This window comes from Protopterus annectens, chromosome 11.part0 (genome assembly GCF_019279795.1).
Source record: "Protopterus annectens isolate FY-2018-M chromosome 11.part0, PAN1.0, whole genome shotgun sequence".
In the NCBI taxonomy this organism is placed as follows: Eukaryota; Metazoa; Chordata; order Ceratodontiformes; family Protopteridae; genus Protopterus; species Protopterus annectens.
In genome coordinates, this window is record NC_056745.1 from 608756889 (window position 1) to 608782722 (window position 25834).

General features: G+C 37.4%; 1 protein-coding gene across 1 annotated transcript in view; it reads right to left on the minus strand.

The window, feature by feature from the left end:
• Positions 1-25834, minus strand: part of CAPS2 (calcyphosine 2) — a 2181571-nt gene that overhangs the window by 942938 nt on the left and 1212799 nt on the right. The window lies entirely within an intron of this gene.

Genomic DNA, 25834 nt, shown 5'->3' on the forward strand with positions numbered 1-25834 from the left:
CAATTTAAGTTTTCTTCCCAATTAGACAGTTGGGTCTGGGAATCTGCAGGAGAAGAAGCCCTATCTTTGAAAAAATAAGAATCATCAGACCTCATTTCCTCAGGCATAATTTTATATGTAATGCCCATCTGTAAATGATTCTCCAAATCAGAATTTACTGCCTGTAATGCTTGTCTGTTCAAGGTAAGGAACTCATTTTTTTAAACAGTAATAACTATATTAGAATAATGTTTAACTTTTTTTATTAGGGGTTCCAGCATAAGAGGAATGACTTCACGGAGAGATGCCTTCCCAGGTTAATGGTTTCTTGCCCCACTTGTCCTCCGATGAATCTCCGAGACCAAGAGAAGATGTTTTTCTAATGTCTGTGTTGAGCACTGGAACAGCAAAAGAGGATGTGGCTGGCCCCAGGTTCTCAATGGCCAAAAAGACTATGAAAAATACCAGGAGTACCAGGACAATACACCAACAAACTTTATTAATATAGTAAGCGCTTTCAGTTAGACCTTCCAACCTTCTTCAGACAAAGTAATTACAGTAAAAGCACTCACTATATACACATATAGTGTCAATCAATCAATAATTCAATTACTGTCTTAAAGTTAAAAGACATAAAAAAATACATACAAATGGTTATGTCATAGGTCATAAAACATGAAGTTAATTATAAAACTACATAAATATCCCCTACATATATAATTTAATACAAAAAACAATACATACTATCTATAAAATTGAGATTTAAAACACTAGATAGGGCTACTACATCATTAATACCAGGTACTATAGTGGTATTTAAATAAATCTCGCACCAATATTCTCTATTTTTTAATAATATTTTCCAAGGGCCACCCCTTGGTCCATTTTTTACCTGTTCTAAAACTACAAATCCAAATTTATGGCCGTCATTTTCCTGAATATGTCTAATCAGGGCACTGGTACACTTAACCTTCCCAATATCATAATAAATGTATTTTAGTTTTGTTTCAGGGGCAGACTAATGAACAAGAACATGAGTTTATGTATATTAAAACACCCAAAGTTGCTACTATGTTTGGTGCCCCCAAAATACACAAGGACCTTGATGATCCACCTTTATGCAAAATTGTGGATGGGGGACAATCAAAAACATATTATATAGCAAAATATATTGATAGTCAACTAAAAAACAGGATAGCAACATTGGATTATGTAAGGACTCATGGGATTTTGTTAACCAAATGCAATCAATTAAATACTTGTTTATTAAATGATCTGATATTAGTTACAGCGGATGTGAAGGATTTATATATGTGTATCCCACACAAATTGGGCCTAGAATGGTTTAGTGAATTTTTCACAAGTGTATTACATGTAGGCCAGGATAAAATTAACACACTAACACAGTTGATGGAATTGGTACTGGATAAAAATTATATTTATTATGAAGGCCACTATTTTAAGCAACTTAGAGGGGTAGCTATGGGCTCCCCAGTGGGCCCACTGTATGCCAATGCAGTTAGGGCATACTGGGAAACGGAATATTTATTTAAATCAAAGCATACCAAAATGAAGAATAGAAGGTACACCACGACAATCGAAGCAGAACAAAAGTATAAAACCCAATTATTTTTTTCACAAAATAAAGTAAGCGCTCTCGCGTTTCCAAGAACACTTCATCAGACTTTCAAAGTCAATATATAAAACCACCTTTTAATACTGATTCTCATAAAAAAGCAACCAATAAAAACACAGTATAAAAATACCATATAAACTTTAAAGTGCCAATGCATATGTATACATAACTTCATTTAAAAGGTACTTAATGAATAGCTAATACATACTAACACAAAATGCATATGTATATACATACAAATGCCTGAAACATTAAACCATGCTTGAATTAATATACTGAATCAAAGGCTCAATGTTTCAAAGCACGGTCCGTGAGAAATGATTTCAAAGAAACCCTGTCATTCAGCCCATGTCCCCTGTCAGCCTACAGTCTAATGATCCATTTCCCTTCTTCTTTTTCAGTATAATTCCTTATGTCTCCTAACCTCACGGTAGGATATATTAACTCTAGAACTAAAAACTTAAAACTATGTGTGGTGTCATTATGGATTATATGTCTAACTATTGCATTGCCTTCATTCTCTTTATTAATGGCATAAATATGCTCCCTGATTCTCTCTTTCAGGGTCCTATTTGTCTTTCCTATATAAAAGTCATTACATTTTTGGCAAATACCTAAATTAACTAAATTTCTTAACCTACAATCCGTATAATGATGAAATTCATATGTTAAGTGCATATCAGGATCTATAAAACTATTTGTATTAGCTATAAAACCACACTGATTACAGTGGCGACAAGAGAAAGTCCCTTTCCTAGTAGAATGAAGTTCTTTCTTATCGCTCTTCTCATAGCATAAAATCCGCTTCAGTGATTTAGTATTCATAGGTTCATAGGTTCATACTAGGCTATCTGCCCTAGGGCATTTATAAGCCCAGCCAGAGTGTGTTTGGCTTTCGCCACCCATTTTAAATTAATTTTGCTATGCCCTTTTTCGAGGTTAGTATACTGTGCCTCTGTCTAACAGTGACACAGAAGTGATACCCGGGGTAAACCTATGATCTCCCATCCACTCAAGATTCCTCTTGAAGAGAGTCAATGAGGGACTCTGCCTAACCTGAACTGGGATTTTATTCCAGAGTGAAGGGAGCCTCTGGGTTATGAATCTGTCCCTCCAGTATGTCCTATTTATTTCAGTGCTGAGGTTCAAGTCTCTCGAGCGCGTAGCTCGATGGGATTTGGATTTTCTGAGGTGTAGCATGTCCATTAATTCCAGGTTGGACATGGCTTTATATGTCAGGCACAGATCGCCTCTGAACAGGCGGTATGCCACTGAGTAGAGCTGGAGTTTCTTTAACCGGGCAGCATATGGCATCTGTTTGAGCCCTTTGATCCTCTTGGTGAGGTACTTTTGGGGTCTTTCCAGTTGCTGCAGGTGTCTGGTAAGGTACATCCCAAAAGGGGCATTGTACTCAATTATGGGCCTGATGAGGAATGAGTAAAGAGGCACGATGACCTCCCCTGATCTAGATGTGAATCCCTTCATGATTAGGTGGGCTATATAAAATGTTTTTCTAACCACTTTGGCCACGTGGTTGTCAAATGAGAGATTGTTATCAACTTGGGTCCCCAGGTCCCTAATTACTACTTCTGTACTTAATGGATTACCACCTATGTGGTAATTTGTGGGCACTTTGTTTTTGCCAAAGGGGATGACTATACACTTTTTGGCATTTAGCTTGAGGCCATGGCTCTGGCACCAGTTGTCTGTTTCTATGAGGCTCTTTTGGAGGATGCTTGTGTCGGCTGGAGAGTCGATTATGGCGCCCAGTTTGCAGTCATCTGCAAACTTGGTCAGCCACAGTCCTTCTGTGTTGGCTTGTACCTCCGAGAAATATATACCGAACAAGAGCGGTCCCAGGACTGAGCCTTGTGGGACGCCACTTGTAACTGGTTTGGAGTCTGACATGGCTCCAGCAATTCTAACCATGTGGGTTCTGTCCTTGAGCCAGTTTGCAACCCATCTAGTGACATAGGGGTTTATATTTAAGCTGGTGAGCTTATCTATAATGCCCGAGTGGGGTAATGTATCGAAGGCTTTTGCGAGGTGCAGGTAGGCTGTGTGGACCACCTTCCCCTCGTCAATGGCCTTGGTGACTGTTTCAAAGAAATCGACCAGGTTTATGAGGCAGGATCTGCCCTTATCAAAGCCGAACTGGGTAGGATCCAGTGTCTGTAGGTCCCCAATATCTTTATTTATGAGGTCCATGATGATCCTTTCCATAGCTTTGCAGACCAAGCTAGTCAGGCTTATGGGGCGATAGTTTCCAGGGTCCGTTGAGGCACCACCTTTGTGGAGAGGAACCACTGTTGCTGTACGCCACTCTCTGGGTACATATCCTACAGTAAGGCTGAGATTGAACAGTAGTTTTATGTTTGGGTTTAGCTCTTCTTGGAGTTCATGTAGGATGCAGCCTGGGAGCACCTACTACTTCCTTTATCTGATCATCTAACAATAACATACTCCAATTCTTTTTAATTATCTCTGTTATTTTATTATTGTTGTTCGTTATGTGGAATTACGAACCTGTTTACCCTTGGGGTGGTTGTAACTCCTTGTTTCTTTTGTGTCTGGCCTCCCCTCCTGATGTAAGGTTTGCCAAAACTATCACGTTTTGTTTCTTGTATTACTTCTAAATCACTTGGGTGATATCCTCTGTCAACGGAATCCATCTTTACATCACTAATAGCCTTATCAAAAACACAATCTTCGCTTACTAAACGAGAGGTCCTTAGTGCTTGACTCAACAATATTTTTGTGTATATGTGAAGGGTGCATACTATTTCGATGCAGAAGGGCATTCCTTCTGCAAGGTTTCTTAAATATCTCAGTGGTAATTTGGCCATTTTGTTTCTTAAGTAATACATCCAAAAATTCAATCTCTTTCTGGGACCATTTTCCAGTCAAAGTTAAAAAAGTTGTCATCCCATTAATGTGGGTAATGAAATCACTGAGTGTCCTTAAATCTCCTCCCCATATGAGGAAAACATGATCCACAAAGTGTTTGTAATACTTAATATATCGAGAGAAAAATGTGTTCTAAAATATAAGTATGTTCCCAATATGCCAAAACAAGATTTGTGTAAGAGTTAGCACAAGGTGTCCCCATTGCTACACCTGTGGTTTGTAAAAAATATCTATCATCATAAATGAACACATTGTTAGTAAGAATTAAGTCCATCAACATTGCAATTTTAATAATTTGATCATTACTCATCCCTTTCTGTATCAAACACAATCTCAGGTATTCAATACCAGTATCATTGGGTATACTAGTGAAAAGTGACATAACATCTAGCGTAATCATATAATCAGATCCATTTATATGATTAATGCCATTATAAACTGAGAGAGTTTCCAAAAACTGTTGGGTGTCCCTTAAAATTGAACTAGTTGACTCCACAAATGGTCTCAATTGCTTTTCTATATAAATAGATATAGATTCGGTTAGCCAACCTCTACTAGAGACAATTGGTCTAAAAGAAGGGATCTCCAGAGTTTTGTGCATCTTAGGGAGGCCCCTGAAGGTGGGTATTAAGGGTTTCTCTATAAGAAAATACTTATGCAAATCAACATCATTAATGTTACACATCAACATGTCATATAAGTTATCATGAACATCCTTAATTATTCTATCTAACTGAGGAATAGTTAAAACACTGTATGTATTCAAGTCTGACAACATGGCACATATACTAGAGTAATAATATTCTTGATGTTTTCCTCATATGGGGAGGAGATTTAAGGACACTCAGTGATTTTATTACCCACATTAATGGGATGACAACTTTTTAACTTTGACTGGAAAATGGTCCCAGAAAGAGATAGAATTTTTGGATGTATTACTTAAGAAATAGAATGGCCAAATTACCACTGAGATATTTAAGAAACCTTGCAGAAGGAATGCCCTTCTGCATCGAAATAGTATGCACCCTTCACATATACATAAAAATATTGTTAAGAGTCAAGCACTAACGACCTCTCGTTTAGTAAGCGAAGATTGTGTTTTTGATAAGGCTATTAGTGATGTAAAGATGGATTTCGTTGACAGAGGGTATCACCCAAGTGATATAAAAGTAATACAAGAAACAAAACGTGATAGTTTTGGCAAACCTTACATCAGGAATGGAGACCAGACACAAAAGAAACAAGGAGTTACAGCCACCCCAAGGGTAAACAGGTTAGTAATTCCATATACGAACAACAATAATAAAGTAACAGAGATAATTAAAAAGAACTGGAGTTTGTTATTGTTAGATGATCAGATAAAGGAACTAGTAGGTACTGGTCCTAGATTTAGCTACAGGAATACTAAATCACTGAAGCGGATTTTATGCTATGAGAAGAGCGATAAGAAAGAACTTCATTCTACTAGGAAAGGGACTTTCCCTTGTCGCCACTGTAATCAGTGTGGTTTTATAGCTAATACAAATAGTTTTATACCTCCTGATACGCACTTAACATATGAATTTCATCATTATATGGATTGTAGGTCAATAAATTTAGTTTACTTAGCTATTTGCCAAAAATGTAATGGTTTTTATATAGGAAAGACAAATAGGACCCTGAGAGAGAGAATCAGGGAATATATTTATGCCATTAATAAAGAGAATGAAGGCAATGCAATAGTTAGACATATAATCCATAATGACACCACACATAGTTTTAAGTTTTTCGTTCTAGAGTTAATATATCCTACCATGAGGTTAGGAGACATAAGGAATTATACTGAAAAAGAAGAAGGGAAATGGATCATTAGACTGTAGGCTGACAGGGGACATGGGCTGAATGACAGGGTTTCTTTGAAACCATTTCTCATGGACCGTGTTTTGAAACATTGAGCCTCTGATTCAGTATATTAATTCAAGCATGGTTTAATGTTTCAGGCATTTGTATGTATATACATATGCATTTTGAGTTAGTATGTATTAGCTATTCATTAAGTACCTTTTAAATGAAGTTATGTATACATATGCATTGGCACTTTAAAGTTTATATGGTATTTTTATACTGTGTTTTTATTGGTTGCTTTTTTATGAGCATGAGTATTTAAATGGTGGTTTTATATACTGAATTTGAAAGTCTGATGAAGCGTTCTTGGAAACACAAAAGCGCTTACTTTATTTTGTGAAAATAATATATAACTACGTTTTATACTTTTGGTCTGCTTCGATTGTCATGGTGTACTTTCTATTCTTCATTTTGGTCTACTTTCGATTTGTTTGGAGGTACTTTACCCACTTGGTGTTTCATTTTTACATTTTAAATCAAAGTATATGGAATTTATAAAACTTTATACCCACTTTTTGGATGATCTGTTCCTAGCATGGTGTGGTCCACAACAATTGTTACAGGAATTTTTTGATTTTTTTGAATGATTCAACTGAGTTTCTTTCCTTTTCCTATGTTGTAGAGACAAAAAGTATTGCATATTTGGATGTCTGTTTACCTAAGGATGTATTAGGGGGCTATGTAAAATCTTCTATTCATAGGAAGAAAACCTGTTCTAATAAGTTCCTTCATTTTTCCAGTAACCGCCCTATTCATATTAAAAAGGCAGTCATTAAAGGACAAATGGTAAGGGCTGCTGGATGATTATCTTGGACAATTAATTTTTGGATGGAATTAAATTTATAGGAACAATGTTTTTGAATAGAGATTATCCCAAAACACTAGTGGATGCAATCTCAGGGGAAGTTACAAGGAAGAGTGTGTCAGGTACATATAGTCCTTTATTGAAGAAAAGTACTTACTGTGATGGGTTAAACAGGAATTTGGAATGCGATGGAACATTACTAATAAGTAATACGAATGATACTAATAAAATTGATAACAGTGAAAAAAATGAGTTAAGAGAAAAGAAGGATACATATTCAAATAATAGTTTCATTACAACTTTTATGGAAGATAGTATCAATATATTTAATATTATGAATAAAAATTGGGAAATGATCTCAATGGATAAGGATATAAGCCGTGTAGTGCGGATTTGTCCGAATATTGTATATAAGAAGGACAAAAATTTGAAGGACTGGTGCAATTAATTCCTTTACAAAATGCGGAAAATGGCAATCCGGGAATATGAGGAAATGTGGTATGTGCAATTAGTGTAGATGTGTTTTAGAATGTGACAATGTTGTACTAGGTAGTAAAATGTTTCCATAAAAGGCAGTTTTAACTGTAATACTAGAGGGGTAGTTTATGCTGCTAAGTGCTTGGATTACACAGCTTACTATATTGGTAAAATGGAATGAAAATTAAAGCAGCACATATATGAACATTATTATGATACTGGGAACGTTAAGTGTACCAATGCCTTGACTATTCAGGAAAATGACGGCCATAAATTTGGATATGTAGTTTTAGAACAGGTAAAAAATGGACCAAGGGGTGGCCCTTGGAAAATATTATTAGAAAACAGAGAATATTGGTGGCAGATTTATTTAAATGCCGCTATAATACCCGGTATTAATGATGAAGTAGCCCTAGCTAGTGTTTTAAATCTCAAAAGATTTTATAGATAGTATATATTGTTTTTTGTATTAATTTATATATGGGGGTATATATATATATATATATTTGTATATGTAGTTTTATAATTAAGTTCATATTTTATGACCTATGACATGACCATTGTTATGTATTTTTTTATGTCTTTTAACTTTAAGTCAGTAATTGAATTATTGATTGATTGACACTATAGGTGTATATAATGAGTGCTTTTACTGTGATTACTTTGTCTAAAGAAGGTCGGAAGGTCTAACCAAAAGAGCGCTTACAACATTAATAAAGTTCATTGGTGTATTGTCCTGGTACTCTTGGTATTTTTCTTGGATTGTTGGCTGCATTTTTTTTTTGCCAAAAAGACTACAACATAGGAAGCTGGAAAAGTAAGTGAGTGGGTTGACAAACAACCAGTGGCTACTGCAGGTCCACCCAATATCGGATGAGGTATAGACTGAGACTGCAACAATGACAAGGACACCTGGATAATTGTTTTTTTTTTTCTCTAGGTACTGCTGGAGAAGAGATAGCTGGACTGGCTTAAGTATACATGCTATATCAGGGGAAGAGGCACCAAAAGCAGTATGTGAAGATGGAACAAGCTCATCTGAAGGTAAGTTGTCACTGAGTGTTCACAAGCAGCATACTTACAATCATAACACTTTCCCCACTCCCTTAGATTATAAAATGTAAAAAAACAAAATTCCCATGATAGTACTTTTCAGATACTCACATACACACTGTGACAGAATCAAAATAGCAGGTAGATTGGTATGAAGTGAGCATATGCATTACAATGAAGCACAATTCCCCACCTGTTTCTCCATAAAGTTTTCTTGTTCCACAAAGTTCAAAGCTTAGGCATGCAGTATGCGGTATTTCACAAAAGTACTCTGTCAGTACTGCTCAAACACTCGCATACACGCACTGACCAGATCAAAATGGCAGGCAGGTTATCAAAAGTGAGCATAAGCATTACATTAACACCCAATTCCCCACCCATTTCTCTGGAAACTTTGGTGTTCTACAAAACTCAGGGCTTATAGAAACAGTACACAGTTTTTCACAAAATTAGCCCCAAACACCTTAATAAACACGTAAGCTAAAAATAGTGGTCCCTGAGAAGAAACTTCCAATACTGAAGAAAAAAATGCCACTTTTAGTAAACAAAAAAAAAAAAAAAAAAAAGACAGATAAAATGTACTTTATATAAAGAGCCAATAATTTGTGAGGGAGGGCTTCCCAATGGAGATTTATCTGCCAGAAACACAGCTCTTAGTTGACTGCTGCTCCTGTGAAGTCTCATGGATGCTTCTTCTCGACACTGCAAGGAAGTATTGAAGAAAGCTTCACTCTGACTTGCTTCACTCTGAAGATAGGATTAGCCAATTAGTCAGAGTGAAGGGGAGTCAAAGCTTTTTGAAGCAGGGTGTCATTGTTCCTTTCGGAAAAAAATAACCTATATAGCCTAAGTGCTATTGCAGCAGTGGAAATAATGGGCATCAGAGTTTGTTGGGACAACATTTTGAATTCTGGAACTTTCACAACCAAGTTGTGAAAGGACAAATTGAAAACTGGCCTCCAACAGAGATAATTCTTTCACATCAGAAAAATTCTTGAAAAAACCTTTTCCTCTACTGATCTGAGGGAATGACCCTCAGAGAAAGCATTTGGCTGATGACTGGGGAAAACAGTGAAGTCTTAATTAGAGGATAAGGGAGAATTCCTAGAAAATGAAGTACTTTCCCACTGCCATCTGTAATCCTTCTGAACAACTTTTAGAACCTTTTTGTTTCACACGATCTGATGCCAAAAAGGAAGATGAAGAACCAGCCTTTGGGACAGGTTTAAGGATGAGGCAAAGAAGGGAATGGGGGGAGGGGTTGTGTAACAGTTATTTTGAATTACTGGGCTGTCCATTTTTTCTGGCAGGTTCCCTCCTTTTTCTTTGAATCCTCCTGCCATTTTTCCCTGTGTCTCTTGCTAGAAGCTTGTTTAAGCTACTTATTGGGGTCTATATTAGGTCATCGAAATGGTATGCTGGCGAACAGCTGTTCATCGACCCATAATCAGTGAAAATCACTTCAGCGATTCGCTGAATTCACTAAGGACAATGGACAACTACAGGACTTTGCCTTTTTCTCCACTGTAGTGCTATCTCAGAGTTGGTAAATATATTTAAGGGGTGTGGGAGGCAAATTCCCCCACTTTGGTGGGTTCGAGTCACGTAAAAGTTGGTCCATTGTCCTTTGGGCAACTATTCAGTTGCCCTTAGCAAATTCAGCAAATTGCTGACACAATTTTCACTGATTACTGGTCGCTGAAAAGGTGTTCGCCTGAATATATTTTGGCAAACTAATATACACCCATTTGTTTTGCTTCTTTGAAAAGGAACTGGAGTTTGAAGCAAATATCTTAGCAAACTTAGAGAAGGAGGGCTAAAAAAAATCTGCATAACCCACTGAATCAATTTCCCTCTTTCATCAAACTGTTTAAGAACCTGAGTAGCAGAAAGACCAGCCAAAGCTTCCTTATTCAAAGAAGAACTGATTTCAGATTTAACACATTCACAAAACTTTTGTGTATGGACCCATGTAAACCACTTCATAACAGAGAAAAAAGCTACTGCTCTGGGCACAAAGACAGCAAATCATATACATATTTTAAAAAATACTTTTGTATCACGTGGTTAAGCAATCACAGACTTCAAAGAGGACTTACATTCTGAAGAGGGAAAAATAGGCAGTAATGTTTCTCATATTGTCAAAAAAGCCAAAAAAAATACATTAACATGTGAGCCTGATAATTTAAAATTCTAAAGGCTAAAATTGTAGAAGATTAAATTCTCTTCCCAGACTTGTAAAAACTTTCCTATCTTTGTCAGAAGGAGCGGTTTTAGTATCAACAAGGGAATGAAATAGTTGCAGGGTCAGATCTGGGATGAAACAAAATACATATAAGACTGAGGAACTTTATAAAAGTCTGTCTACCTTTTTAAGGGCTGCAGGTTGACTATCAGGCATACCGCAGATCATATCGAAGCTGGCAAAAGAGGAGGAATAGCAGTAAGCTGAGGCAACTTCACTTGTAATAAATCACAAAAAACAAAAATAAAAAGCCTGCAAAATACAGAAATACACTGCTTTATTTTAAAACGTCAAGTAAGCACATTTGTCTCTCTCACAAGAATCAGAGACTTCTTCAGACTGAGGAATAATTGTAATACATCTTATTAAATACAAAAAACAAACCACATGATTCAAATCACATGACCTAAAAACATACATTAATGTTTTAACCATTTCCTCTTTAAAAACATTACAAAATCTTCCCTATTATTCAAGCCTGGTAGAAAGCAAACATTTAACTTAACTTGCCAACAGTATTTTAACCACCCAAGCTCGTCTTCTGGGTTGATCACTTTTTGTACATTTTTTAAAGAGTCTAATACAAAAAATTTAAAATCAACTTTACATACTCCATTCTTATAATGCTTACTTAATGCACTGTTTATATCACCAGCTTGTATCGCATATTTATGCTCATAAATCCTCTTATTTAACTCACGTGTTGTCCATCCTACATAAAATGACCCACAGGGATTTGGATTTACAAGTGAACAACCCCTTAATACTAACTTTATTTTTCCCTACTATCAATTCTGTCAAATTTATATACAAATAATTGCACATATTGCAATTGTGACATTTAACCATTCCTTTTCTCTCTATTACTTTCAATGGTTTGTTCAATTTATTTTGAAAAAAAAATGTATAACTTTTACCTCTCTTTTGTGTAAAAATTGGTTTATCCCCTGTTTTCCTGATTGTGTCAGGACAACTACCACAAAGTCCCCAATTTTTGTAATGATACCTTTAATAACACTAGAATCTAAACTATTATTGAAGGGCATCCTAGTCTTATTGGTGACAACAGCTTTTGTTGTTTTCTTTACACAATTCTCTTTTCCCTTTGATCTATTACTTTTACCATGGAGGATTTTACTTCCTCTATTGGGAAACCTCTGGTAACCATTTCATTACAAAAGTGTTCTGTTTCTTGTAGAAAATCTTCATTATTTGTTGTTAGGTTACTAATTGTCCTCTATTTTATTTTATTTATTTTACATTTGTTAACCGGGGGTATCTGACTAGGTCAATGCCCTTTTTCAGCAGAGGCCCTGGAAGAAAAGCTCCACATGGAATGAGAATAACAGATACCTTTAGATGTTTAAACAGCATCACAATACATTACAACTTTAAAAATAGACATTGTTTTTACAGTGGTATGAAGACGGCACAATACAGGGGAATAAAAAAGCATTCATAGTATTAAGAATGTTAGTAGATTTCATGGTATTCAGTTGTGGTTAGAAACACAATACTATATATACGTAGCACATTAGGTTATTTTGCAGTAGTATGACAACAGGCCAGTAGGGGACGTAAACCTTCATTAGCAATATAAATCATTACATAGTTTCATGGTGACCTTTTGTAATTAGAACAGTGGTAGTACTAGTTAACGTCTTGGTCTGAAAGTAGTAAGTATCTAACTTAATGTGGTCACTGACAGTAAAGTAAGATAGGTATGGTATATTTGCCTTCATGGTATTCAGTTGTGGTTAGAAACACAATACTATATATACGTAGCACATTAGGTTATTTTGCAGTAGTATGACAACAGGCCAGTAGGGGACGTAAACCTTCATTAGCAATATAAATCATTACATAGTTTCATGGTGACCTTTTGTAATTAGAACAGTGGTAGTACTAGTTAACGTCTTGGTCTGAAAGTAGTAAGTATCTAACTTAATGTGGTCACTGACAGTAAAGTAAGATAGGTATGGTATATTTGCCTTGATGGTATGCTTTAACCTGGGGAGCAGTCATGGCACAGCCAGCTTTGCTTCAGCTGTTGCCTGATGAAGTTTTTAAAGGAGGTTTTAGAGGATGTGTTTTGTATGCTAATGGGGAGGGTGTTCCATGTTTTAGCCACTGTACTGTTATATAGTGATTCTTACTTGCCTACTGTAAATGCTACAGTTTTTTTTACATCCAACAATTTTCCATCTCTTTAATATAGCTACTTCATTCTAACATGATGTATGTAATGACTTTCAGTGCTAAAATGTTTTCTGTCTGTTTAACTGCTGAGTTGTAGTCTGTCTGTTTTACATTTCTGTCTTATTAGCTGGATTTTTGCTGTTACAATGTGTTATCATCAGTTTTTACTACTATGTAGTAAATTCTAGTATTTCTGTTAATATGTGTGGAGCTTTTCTTCCCGGGTCTCCACTGCAAATGGACCCAGTCCAGTCGGACTACCCCGATAAACAAATGTAAAATAAATAAATAAATAAAATATTATTGCTTTTGGTGACTTCTAGGTCGAAGAGTCCTTGTGGCTGTGCGCTGTTGTACTAAGTTTCTGAGGGCAGGACACCTATTAGGGAAGTAATAGATAGCGTGATAGAGACAGAGTTGATTATAAGTTAGTAGATTGGGCAGTTCAAGCCAGTGGAGCTGGTGTAGTGCAGTACAGTGATGGGATCTATATGGGCAATTTGCAGCAAAGAGGGCAATTCTGTTGTAGCAGGCTTCCATTTTGCTTAGATCAGTTTTATTGAGATTTGTTAGAATGGGGGATGAATAGAGTAGGGTGGATAGAAGCTGTGAGCGAGCAATGGCGGATCTTGTATTGTTGGTGAGAAACGGTTTTATGTGGTAGAGTGATCCCAGTCTGGCATGTACTTTTTTATTGTTAAGTTTAGATGACAGTCAGATTTTAGATGGCAGTCTATGGTTACTCCTTGTAGCTTAGCCTGTCCCACTGGAGTGATAGGAGTACTGTTTGTAGAGTAGATGATGAATTGACTGCTATTGTAGTTTATATGAGAGCTGTTTATAATCATTAGCTGTGTTTCCTTAGGACTGAGGATATGTCGGACTTTGGTAAGGTAATTTTCTACCATAGAGAATGCTAGCTGAGTTGTTTGCAGGAGGGTTGGAATATTTTGTGCAGCACAGATTAAGGTAGTATCATCTGCATATTGAATAATAGATGCATGCTGTGTGGAGGTATGGAGGTCGTTTGTGAAGATTGTGAAAAGTAGGGGTCCTAAGATAGACCCCTGAGGGACTCCTGCAGTTATGGGTAACAGAGGTGATACAGAGAATTTTCCCATTTCACAACCTGGTACTGGTTAGTTAAATAAGTATGAAACCAGGTTAGTGTGGACTTTGACAGGTTATATTGGTTTAGTTTATTTAGTAGGATTTGGTGGGATACTGTGTCAAATGCTTTGGACATATCCAAAAAGAGAGTTGACACCTGTAGGCCTTTATTTCTGAGTTGATTTATTGCTTCTGTGAAACAGAGGAGGGCTGTAGTGGTGCTATGGGCAGGTCTGAAACCATGTTGAGTAGGGGACAGGATATTGTCTATAAGGTATTTTAGTACTTGGGTATGAATGCATTTTTCTAAGATTTTAGCCAGGGGAGAGAGTAATGCAATGGGTCTATAGTTATTCAGTTCAGTGGAGGCTCCCCCTTTATGCATGGGAGTTACATGGGATATTTTCCAGAGTTTGGGAACGTAGTTTTCAACAATAGATCTGTTTATGAGAGGGAGATTGAGGTTGCAATGGCATCTGCTGTGAGTTTTAAGAAGTAGCTAGGTAGTAGGTCAGCTGCAGGTGACGAGGTTTTTAGTTTGGAGAGCATAGTTTTGATAGAGCTGGTGGGGATTGTTTTCAGTATAAAGTATGTATTAGTATTGTTTGTGGTAGGAGGGATAGTGAAGTTGGAATTGTGTTGTAATACTAGGGATAGAATTGAGTTCACAAAGTAGGAGGTGAATTGTGCCTCAATGGGAACTTTAGTATTGGGGGTGGTGGGTTTGGGGATAGTTGTTTGGGTGGGTTTTAGCAACTGGTTCATACTTTTCCAAAATTTTTGGGGATTGTGCTGGTATTTAGTTTGCAAGGTAGTATAATATGATTTTTTGTCCTGTCTAATGCATTTTGTTGTTGCATGACTGCACAGCTCTCGATAAATAGTTTAGCTTTGATGTCCTTGGTTCTTTGATAGTGGAATCAGACATTGTCTCTGGACTTGAGGATTTCTTTAGTTTCTCTGCTGAGCCAGGGGTTTTGATAGGTTCTAACTTTGACCTTGTACGGTGGAACAACTGTGTCTAGCTGTTGTAGAAATGTTTTGTTATAGTGAGCTATAGCCTGGTCAAGTGGGAGGGTTTTTAGAGGGGTCCAGTCACAGTTATAAAGTTTTGAGGCCCTTAGGAAATAACTTTGTTGTGTTTCTAGTGGATCTGTAGATTGTGGTTTTGCATTGGCTTGTTCTACAACATATTAGGTATATTAGGTTCTGGTCGCTTAAGCTATCTGTGAGACTGCCTACAATGTGGGGTTGTTAGTTAGGGCCCAGTCTAAGATGGATTCCCTTTTAGAATTTTTATCACATTTAGTGGGAATCTGGACTAGTTGCTGGTAGCCATGGGGATTTATTAGATTACTTGGTGCTTCTGATATACCGGTGAACCAATCTAACAATGTTAGTTTTAGTTTTCTTCGGATGCATACTACTATAATCTAAGCACATGTTATTATGTACTTCCTTTTTATATACTTTAGACACTATTAGTTACATCCAGAAAAGTAATTTAGTTCTATCTTTGAATATACTTACATGCATACAATTAATCTCCCAAACATTAAAATGGCAAGTTATAATTTTTTGTCATCTGAAGATCATTTTTATTGTCAGACCAATGGGGTAGCAATGGCTCCCAGCTATGCCAATTTGTTTATGCATGGTTGGGAAGCTACAAACATATGAGAAAGTATATATAATACATCTATAATCAAAATGTTTAGATTTATTGATGGTGTGTTAATTTGGAGAGGCACTAAGGAAATGTTGGAAAATGTTATTGAATACATCGATAATCTAAGTTCCTATTTGAAATTCACTTGCCATTTTAATGTTAGGGAAATTAATTTTCTGGATGTAACTATATACAAAGACAGAAGTAGATTAGTATCTAAAGTATATAAAAAAGAAGTACATAATAATATGTTCTTACATTATAGTAGTATACATCCAAAAAAAACTAACATTGTTAGAGGACAATTAGTCAAAATTAGTAACATAAAAAAATAATGAAGATCTTCTATAAGAAGCAGAACACATTTGTAATAAAATGGTTACCAGAGGTTACCCGACAGAAGTAAAATCCTCCATGGTAAAAGTAATAGATCAAAGAGAAAATAATTGTGTAAAGAAAACAATAAAAAATGTTGTCACTAATAAGACTAGGATGCTTGTCAATAATAGTTTAGATTCTAGTGTTATTAAAGGTATCATTACTAAAAATTGGTGACTTTTTGGTAGTTGTCCAGACAATCAGGAAAATGAGGGATAAACCAATTTTTACACAAAAGAGAGCTAAGTTATATATATTTTTTTCAAAATAAATTGAACAAACCATTGAAAGTAATAAGAGAGAAAAGGAATGGTTAAATGTCACAATTGCAATATGTGGAATTATTTGTATATAGATTTCACAGAATTGATAGTAGGGAAAAATAAGGTTAGTATTAAGGGGTTGTTCACTTGTAAATCCAAATATGTGATTTATCTAGCCTTTTGTGTACCCTGTGGGTCATTTTATGTAGGAAGGACAACACTTGAGTTAAATAAGAGGATTTATGAGCATAAATATGTGATAAAAACTAGTGATATAAAAATGCATTAAGTAAGTATTATAAGAATGGAGTATGTAAAGTTGATTTTATTTTTTTTGTATTAGACTCTTTAGAAAATGTGCAAAATGTGATCAACCCAGAAGACGAGCTTGGGTGGTTAGAATACTGCTGGCAAGTTAAGTTAAATGTTTGCTTCCCACCAGGCTTAAAATATAGGAAAGATTTTAAAATGTTTTTTAAAAAGGAAAGGGTTAAAACATTAATGTATGTTTTTAGGTCATGTGATCTGAATCATGTGATTTGTTTTTTTGTATTTAATAAGATGTATTACAATAATTCTTCAGTTTGAAGAAGTCTCTGATTCTTGTGAGAGAGACAAAAGTGCTTACTTGAGGTTTTAAAATAAAGCAGCGTGTTTGTATATTTTACCAGCTTTTATTTTCGTGATTTTCATATGTTAAGTCTATATACTGTTTTTGGAGTTTTCAACTGTAATAAATCTTATTTCTTCAAGGAAGATGGGATATCACTTTGACCCACTTAAATATCATATTCATCCTAGAAACAGCTTCAGAAAAAAGAAAGTTCCTCCAAAGGAGATTCTGAGCCAACACTTTCTTCACAAGAAGAATCAAGATTTTGGGCAGAAAAAAAAGATGCCCTATCCTGCACATCAGATAGGGAATCCTCAGAAACTGAGGAAACAAACTTATTTTTTCCACACAAATTCCAGTCAATGTTAAAGGTTTTTTAAAGCCTACAGTAATTCTTTTTCCAAGCAAAACCAATAAACTCTTCCTTATCGACAGAAAAATACTCTGAGGAAAATAAATGTTTTCTTTTTTCTAGGAATATTCCTAGTAGGGGAATGACTAATGGATGGAACTTCATCCTGGGAGGCAGGTTTCTTAGCCTGGCAGTGCAAAGATGCACTCTCCAATATCTTCTCCAAGACCACAGAAAGTGGCTCTCCCATGCCCCCTAAAGGCACCTAAACAGCTGCTGAGGATGTATATGACTCCTAGTCCATGGTGCCTGAAGTGGCTACACCAGAAGAATCTAGAGAAAAAAAATGAATGGTCTAAGGAACCTTGTAATGGCCACAGGAGAGCCACTGACCAGTAGCTGAGGCACAGCCTGAGCTCCCTGTGTTGCCAAGGGCTTCTTGCAAGTATTTCTTTTCTTAGGTCTGGAGGATGGTAGAACTATGTGACCAATAAGCAGTTCCAAGGTTCTGCTGAAAAAGTAGCATGATTCCTGGTTAGTGCAGCTAGAATGAGTTGGTGACATGTATGTTTACAAAGGTTGTGTTCACAAGCAATGTACATACAGACAGTCCCAAAACATTCTTGACCCAAATAAAATACAGCAAGTTCAACAAAATAAGCACATTTTCTCACAAAAGTGCTTGCGATAAGCACAAACAGTAAAAGTATAAATATATATATATATATATATATATATATATATATATATATATATATATTGAAGGTAAACAGTCTATCAGACCAGCTGGCATTAAGACACTAAATAAAATATTTTTCTCAGAAAACACAATGTTTCTCAGAGAAATCAGCAAATATTATAAAGAAAATAAAGTGGAAGGTTTTCTCCAAAGGGAGCCACCACAGTCAGGGTGAATAAATAAAAACTGGGTAAATTAAAACAAAATCAGTGTGTGCGCCCCTTTCTGTTGCTGTTCTTGGCAAGGTTTGTCCCCAAAGGGAACTAAACTGTCCAGCAGTGGAAAGATCATTAGCCAATTGCTGATCCATGAAACCCATATGAGGAGCCCTCTGTAAGGGCAGCAAAATAGGTCAGTAAAAGTATTGAAGCTTTTGCTACCAAGGCTTCTAGCTTTCTCCCTGTGGAGCTAGTGCAACCAGCATAGCGAGCACGCATGCGTAAAGAACCCAAGGCAATAAAAGACTGTCCAGCTTTTATATCCTAAGTAGGATATAACCATATACCTAAGCCTACTGCAGCAGTGATTTATGAATGAACATCGAAAACTGTGGTAAGTTCATCACTTTCGTAGCTTACATGATCCACTACAGCCACTTCAATGACAGGATATAATCCCTTGCCTAAATTTCTTGGATACCATCAAGACAGAATTCCATTCAATATGGTAGTGCCAAAAAACACGGGCCTATAAATTACATACAGATTATAATACCTTGCAACAGTTTGCAGTGAAACCCATGCTACTTCTGTATCTATATTATCTACTGCGGCTTTCTCAAAGCAGGGGATAAGAATAAGTTCCTCCCTGCTTGCTGATGTACTACACCCCTGCCATATTGTTTATCTGGAAGACACTTGCACCCTGAGGGAGGAGGTCCTGTAAGGCCTGCAATATCAGGAGGACCACCCTCAGCTTAAGGACACTGAAACACAGGGACACCTCCTGATGTGACTGAGTCCTTTTAACTATCTTCAGCAAACAAATTCTCCATCCACCCTAGGCCAAGGTGTCATAGTGATTGTGATTCTGGTGGAAGAGGTATCAGATGCATATCCCTTTGCAAGACTGTTTTGCCATAACTACAACTGAAGGTGCTGATGACATGCCTTGGATAATCTTATTACTTTGGAAACTGGGTATAAATTCTGATTCTACTGAGCCATTATGTCCATTGTAGAACCTGCATGTGGTATTTTGCATGCAACATGAGGAAGACTGTAGCTGCTATTAGTTCTAAGGCTTAGAGTCAGTGTTGCTGTGACTCATGGAACCAGCAAAAGATGAACATCGTTCTGTATGACCTTTGCTCTGTCTTCAGGAAGACTTACAAGACAAGCTTTCATATCAAGATAGCAACCTATGAAAATTTGTACTTACAATGGCTCTGAGACTTTGCAGTGTTGAATGAAAATCTCCAGGATTAGAACAACAGGAGTAAGAGCTCCCTTATCTGTGCTAAAGATTCTCTTGTAGTAGATGTCAACAGAAGGTCATCTAGATACTGAAAAACACTGGTTCCCGTAAGCCTGAGACAGGCTGTTATTCCCTGCATGCATTTAGTGACTACCTTGAGGGCTAAATGTCTTATTCTCTGTGGCATTTCCTCAAGGTCCAAAGAAGTCATAATCCCACTTTATTCATCTCTAATTAGGCCCGTCACTGATTACAATGCATCCTTCAGCATATACCTCACCAAGCACCTAAATCAGGTTGAGAGACCTCAACATTTCCTTGCCAGAAAGATATCAGGTCTCTGCTTAGCTTTCCATGCTCTGAATGACTCAGACCTCTTTGAACTTCTTCATCTAAATAGAATAGATGGCAAAGCAAACACTTGCTCTGTAGTGTCATATCAACAAGATCAGACGGCACTACAGATACTGAACTTAACATATACCCAGTTTCTGGAATAGGATACCTTACCTATCAAACAGAGTACCTTCCTAGTAATATTTAAAATCACTCTGGATGTCTGGATGGGTAATGTCAAATTTTCACCAGAAATATGAGGAGACAGTCTACTTAATGGGGGGCACTGCTAGTTTCCCACCAGGATGGGTGATTTTCCTGAGCTTCTTGATGGTATCTTTTAGCTGTAAGCTTAGTAAGAACCTGTGAATCTGTGAAACAGATCAGTATATGATTGTAGTCAGCTCCTGTCCTAAACCACTGAAATCTCACCGATGCTGGCAATATTTTTATATGTAGTTAGAAGGTCTTCAATTCCAAATAGAACATCCAGTCTCCTTTCTGTAAACAAGAAGGACTGAATACAACAAGACCATTCCAGAATTTATTCTTTGTGACATAAAGATTTAGGCCATTGAGATCAAGTACAGGCCTGAGGTCCTTTGCCTTTCTGGGAACTAAAAGAAAGTGCTGGAATAAACCCAAGAGCCTTTCTAGTCTGGTGGGACTGCTTGGATTGCTCTTTCCTCTAAGCGGATTGTTACCTATTTTCACCACTTCCCTTAATTGGGGTGGGACATCTGATAAGAAAAAATAGATCATTTTGGTACGGAATATACAGGGTATTAGTATAGCTGCTGGATATTACTTCCCTGATCTGTGTGTCCTTCAGGATGACCTGCAATGCAGGGCAATTCTGGCAGTGATGTGCTCCAGCTGTCTTCAGAGGTGCATAGTTGGGCATGTCCTCAGGGATTCTGTGAATTGTTGTCCTCTTGGGGGGGTGGGAACTCTATCAATCAACTCTGCCACAGGAAGTGTCCATTCTAAGATTCACCATGTCCTCTCAGGTTTCCATCTGAATGTTGTTGCTCAAATGGAGACTACTGAGGTTTTCTGAACAAATTCCCTGCATTCCTTTGACTGCAAGAGTAGGTACTTTGTGGAGTAGAGAACTTTACCACAACAGCTGTGAGTGCTTTTTTCTCCTGCTCAGTCTTAAGTAGATTTTCCTTAACTTGTAGTCTGAGTAATGAACAACCATCATGGAGGTATTAGTAAAAAAAATCTTGAAGTTTTCAGCAAATAAGAAATGTTTAAGCAAAGCATGACAATTGATTGTTATGTATGTTGTGGCCACATGCACTGCTCCATCTTCTGCATAATGTAGAAGGTGCATGGAGGCTGTTGACACCTGGAAAATCAGTTTAAGTTACAGTTTCTCATGAGATAAATTGTTCAGGCTTTCTATAATTTTCTCTGCTGTAACATGGTAAAATTTCACCTCTAGCATCAGGTAAAAAAAACACTTACAGTAAAGGTGGCCAAAGCACAAATGTGCTTCCTGAACTGGGATAACCAGGATTCTTTGCCAGGAAGGTGAATCACTTAGCTCTCTTCAGAGGGCTCTTTCTGAAGGGCTGCAGCTGCAACAACCGACTCTTCTAAAGGTGTGTTACATCAGTGTTGTCAGTCCTTTGGAGCTCAAAGAATTTTCTCCCATTTCCTTGGGATAGGCTCTACCACATTAGTCTCTTTTCAGGCCTTCTGCAGTACCAGCAAAATCATTTTGTCTGCTGAGTAGCCACCTAAGGGACTATGGAGAACAATGGGAAAGTCTCCTGTATTTGTTCTTCAGAAGAGAATTGCTCAGTGGGCCAAAAGCATCCATGAAACTTAAGATCTAAGATCTTACCAAATCTGAGTTCATCAGGAGGCCAAGTGGGGGAAGCCTCTCCCTCAATCAAAACTGTAGCCAAGGTGAGGGACTCTATATGCGAGTTGAAGTGTTTCCTTTTGCACTTCCTATTCCTGCCCACACTGGACAGGATTCATCTAAATGGATGGAAGAGGACTCAAGATCTGTTACTGCTCTGGCTCTACAGTGGTCTTCATTCCCCTGCCTCTTAGGGTTTGGAGGATGTTAAATCCTGAAACACAGAGTTACTGGGTGGTTTTGTCTTCTCTAGGAAATTCTTCATACCAAAAACATGGTTCTGTGTCCTTTCTTATCAGGTGAGAACACAGGGAACCTGACACTGCAATTGATGATAGAGCAAAGGCTTTGATGCCAAAGATGGTGCCAAACAGACATGCCATACCCCAGTGTCAAGGTATACAAAAGAATGCTTTGGGGTTCTGGTCTCCAATGCCAGTTAGAACACCACTGAGAGCACAGTTGAGGGTGTTGGCACTGAAATCAGTGCTGACTGATCAGCATGAGGTGCCTTCGGCACACAGGACGTCTATGATAATATTGGTACTCAAATCACTAATGAACAAGATGGAATCAGCACTAGTGCTACAGTCTGCATCATTACTGACTTAGGAGTTGGTGGTTGGAAGACTGTCTCTGATGCATCCACTAATGAAACTGGGTCCAGGGAAACAGTGACAGAGGTTGAAAAATAGAGACCTTATCTTGTTGCCCTCTAAACAGAGGGGAAAAAGAGGGCAACCAGTCTAATTTCAACTTTTATCACTGCACCCATCATTTTGTCCTATTCAACTACTAAAGACAGTCTCTGTAGAGAGACCTGGAAGATCCAATGAAAGCTGACCAGGACGGCCTACATTCTAGATAAGCAGAGAGTTCCTGCTCCATAGAAAAACTGTTAAATGTCTGTCTGGAAGAGCTAGAAAGTACAACAGCGTAAGTAAACTTATCATAACAGTAGATGTTCAAACAGATCACTGTTGCAGTAGCCTAAGAAATACGGGACGTCCTGCCAAGAATCAAACTAGTTGGTAAGCTTCTAAAGCTTTAGGGCACCTAGCTACTATACAGCTAGAGAAGAACAGGATACAGTCTGAGGCTAGGAAACCAAAACTTCACAGCATTCTTGCTTCACAAGGAGGAGGCCAGAGCCCTGCCAGGAAGGAAAATTAATTATAACCCTACACACACACACACACATACACACACGCACACACACACACACACACACACACACACACACACACACACACACACACACACACACACACACACACACACACACACACACCTAGCATAAAAACAGAGAAAAAAAGAGGTGGGATGGAGGGAGGGTATGTTATCTGCAAAAGTGATCTATTTCAATATCTACTGTTATTATATGTTTACTTACTCAACTGTACTCTATTCATCGTTATTTTATATAACTGTTACAGTAGATTAAGTTATATGGGGGAAAATATTAGAGCTTACAAAGAAAGGGAGGAGGAAGAAGGACTTCCCCTGTACTACTAATGGACAGAGGTAGCTCCTAAATGCTTTAACCCATGCACGGGTCCCCTCAAATTATCTATGGTATAACTCTAATTACTCTCATTAGGGGTAAGATATAATTATCAACCATACGAAGGGTAAGGCCAGTATGACAGCTAGCCTAGTGCTTACCTATGACCCTATAAGGGTAAAGCAGAAAAATTAAAATTTAAAGTAGACACAGAAAAATGTAAAAAGCATCCAAGATTTTTGAGAACTAGAATGTGATGATAAGCATGTTTTAAATCCAGTTGCTAGAAAACTGAGTGGTGGAATGAGAGATAACAGAGACTGTAGAGAGAACATTTTGAACTTTTAGATTTTCTTGTAAATATTTAGAAAATAAATGTCTAGGACAGGTCTCCAAGTTCCTTCTTTCTTGGATGCTAGAAAGGTTTTTGAATAAAATCTTTTCCCTCATTGATCTGGGAAAACAGGTTCTATAATCCCGAGACAACATCTGATATAGGAGAACAGGGAAGAGAGAGGACTGACTGAACAGATGAAGAAGAATCCTCTAAAAAGGATGAAAGGAATCACACTGACAGTTGTAGCCTATTGAATTATTGTCAAAGCTCAAGTGTCATAAGGTATCTGATGCCACATAAGAAACCAAAAATGTACAACTTTGGAAAAACTTTACAGGACTGCCAGGGTTGAGTGGGGAAAACCTACATGAAGGTGCATATTGTCAGCCTGTTTTCTTAAATTGTCATTGGTTTTTGGATGGGCCTACCTAATTATTTGAACCTTCCTGCCATTGCTTTGTGAAATTGTGCTTGCCTGCACCTTGCCAAGAATGCTTATTCTGTTTCCTGAAAAAGGGCAGCTATACTGCTAGAAAAGTTTCAATTACATTTTAGCAAGAAGGTTTAAAAAATCTGAGTAACACTGAAATAACTTCCCTCTTTCATCATCAAATATTTCAACAGAGGAGGAACTAAATACCATCTTTATCCAGGGAAGCATTCAGGATCTCAGCTTTGATATCCGCTGGTAAATTCTGAGAATGTAGCAAGGCAAATCTCCTCCTTACTGACCCAGTGGTAGATGCTCTAGAAACAGTTATCAGCTGTGTCATAAACACATTTTCAATAATGTTTGGGTACCTGAGACATGGAAGATGCTAAGGAATTCAGAGATTATTTAGTTTTTGAAGAAGGGAGGTCAGCAATTAATGTTTTCCTTTGTCAAAGAAAGCCAGCAGAAAATTAAGATTTGTGCCTGACAATTTACTATTCTGAAGGCTAAGGCTGAAGACATATAGACTGTCTTCCCAAACCTATCAAAGGCTTTTCCGAGTTTGTCAGAACAGGGATAGCTGCTTTGAGGAGTTTGGCAGAAGCTGATTTTAACAGGGAAATTACTGCAGGGTTTGACCTAAGGATACAAAATAGGAATGCATGGATCTGGGGCACATTATATATTTTATCAAACTTTATGAGAGCAGGTGGCTGATTGTCAGGCAAATTGCTGGTTGCCAAGAAAGCATTCTCTATGGCTGGCAAAACTGAAGGAACAGCTAAGGTTGAGGAAAATCCACCTATAACAAATCAGAATATTTTCACAGGGATTCTGGAATTTCCTTTTGTTACTACTGGAACACGTCCTTCATTCTGGCAACATTATCAGAAAAAGACAGGATATGAATCTGAAGTATAATTTTCATCAGAATCAGATTCCCCATTCTGTGAAGATGGAACTTGAGAAACAAATTTTAAATTTAATTCCTGTCCATCAGAATGGGAATCAGAATCTACAAGAGTGAGAGGAAATTGTTTTTTCTTTTAAATGAGGGGAAGACTTGGCATTTAAAGAAAGAAATGCTTTGAATAAACCTTTAGCAAACCCCGGCCAATGCCCTCATCTGTGTTTGGTGAAGCTAAATGCCTAACACTATACTTCCTTTTTATGGGAGACCCCCATCAGAAAAGGAGTGTCCTGAAAGGCAGTCCCTTCCCTGGGAATGAAGCTCCTCAGACAAGCTTAGCAAAATAACATCTCCCAGTCCATTCCCCGATGCCAGCAAGATTGGCTTCCCCCTTACCCAAAAAGCACAACTAAACAGCCGCAGAGAAAGTGCCTGCCTCCCAGTCCTTAGTGGCTTCCCATAGAGGAACACCAGGGGAAATGAGAGGTCAGAGGAATATGTGATAGACACAGCAGAGTCATCCATTACTGGTGAGGTGAACAAGACATTGAAGTGAAGACCAAAGCCTCCTGAATAACTTTTTGCTTCTTGCTGCTCAGGAAGGGAACAATCTAGTTACTTCCTCCATATCCTGTCAGAAAAAGGAGTCTGACAAGTGGATAAAGTAAGTTTTATTTCCTGATATAAAAGTTAAGTTTTGAGGTAATCTTTTT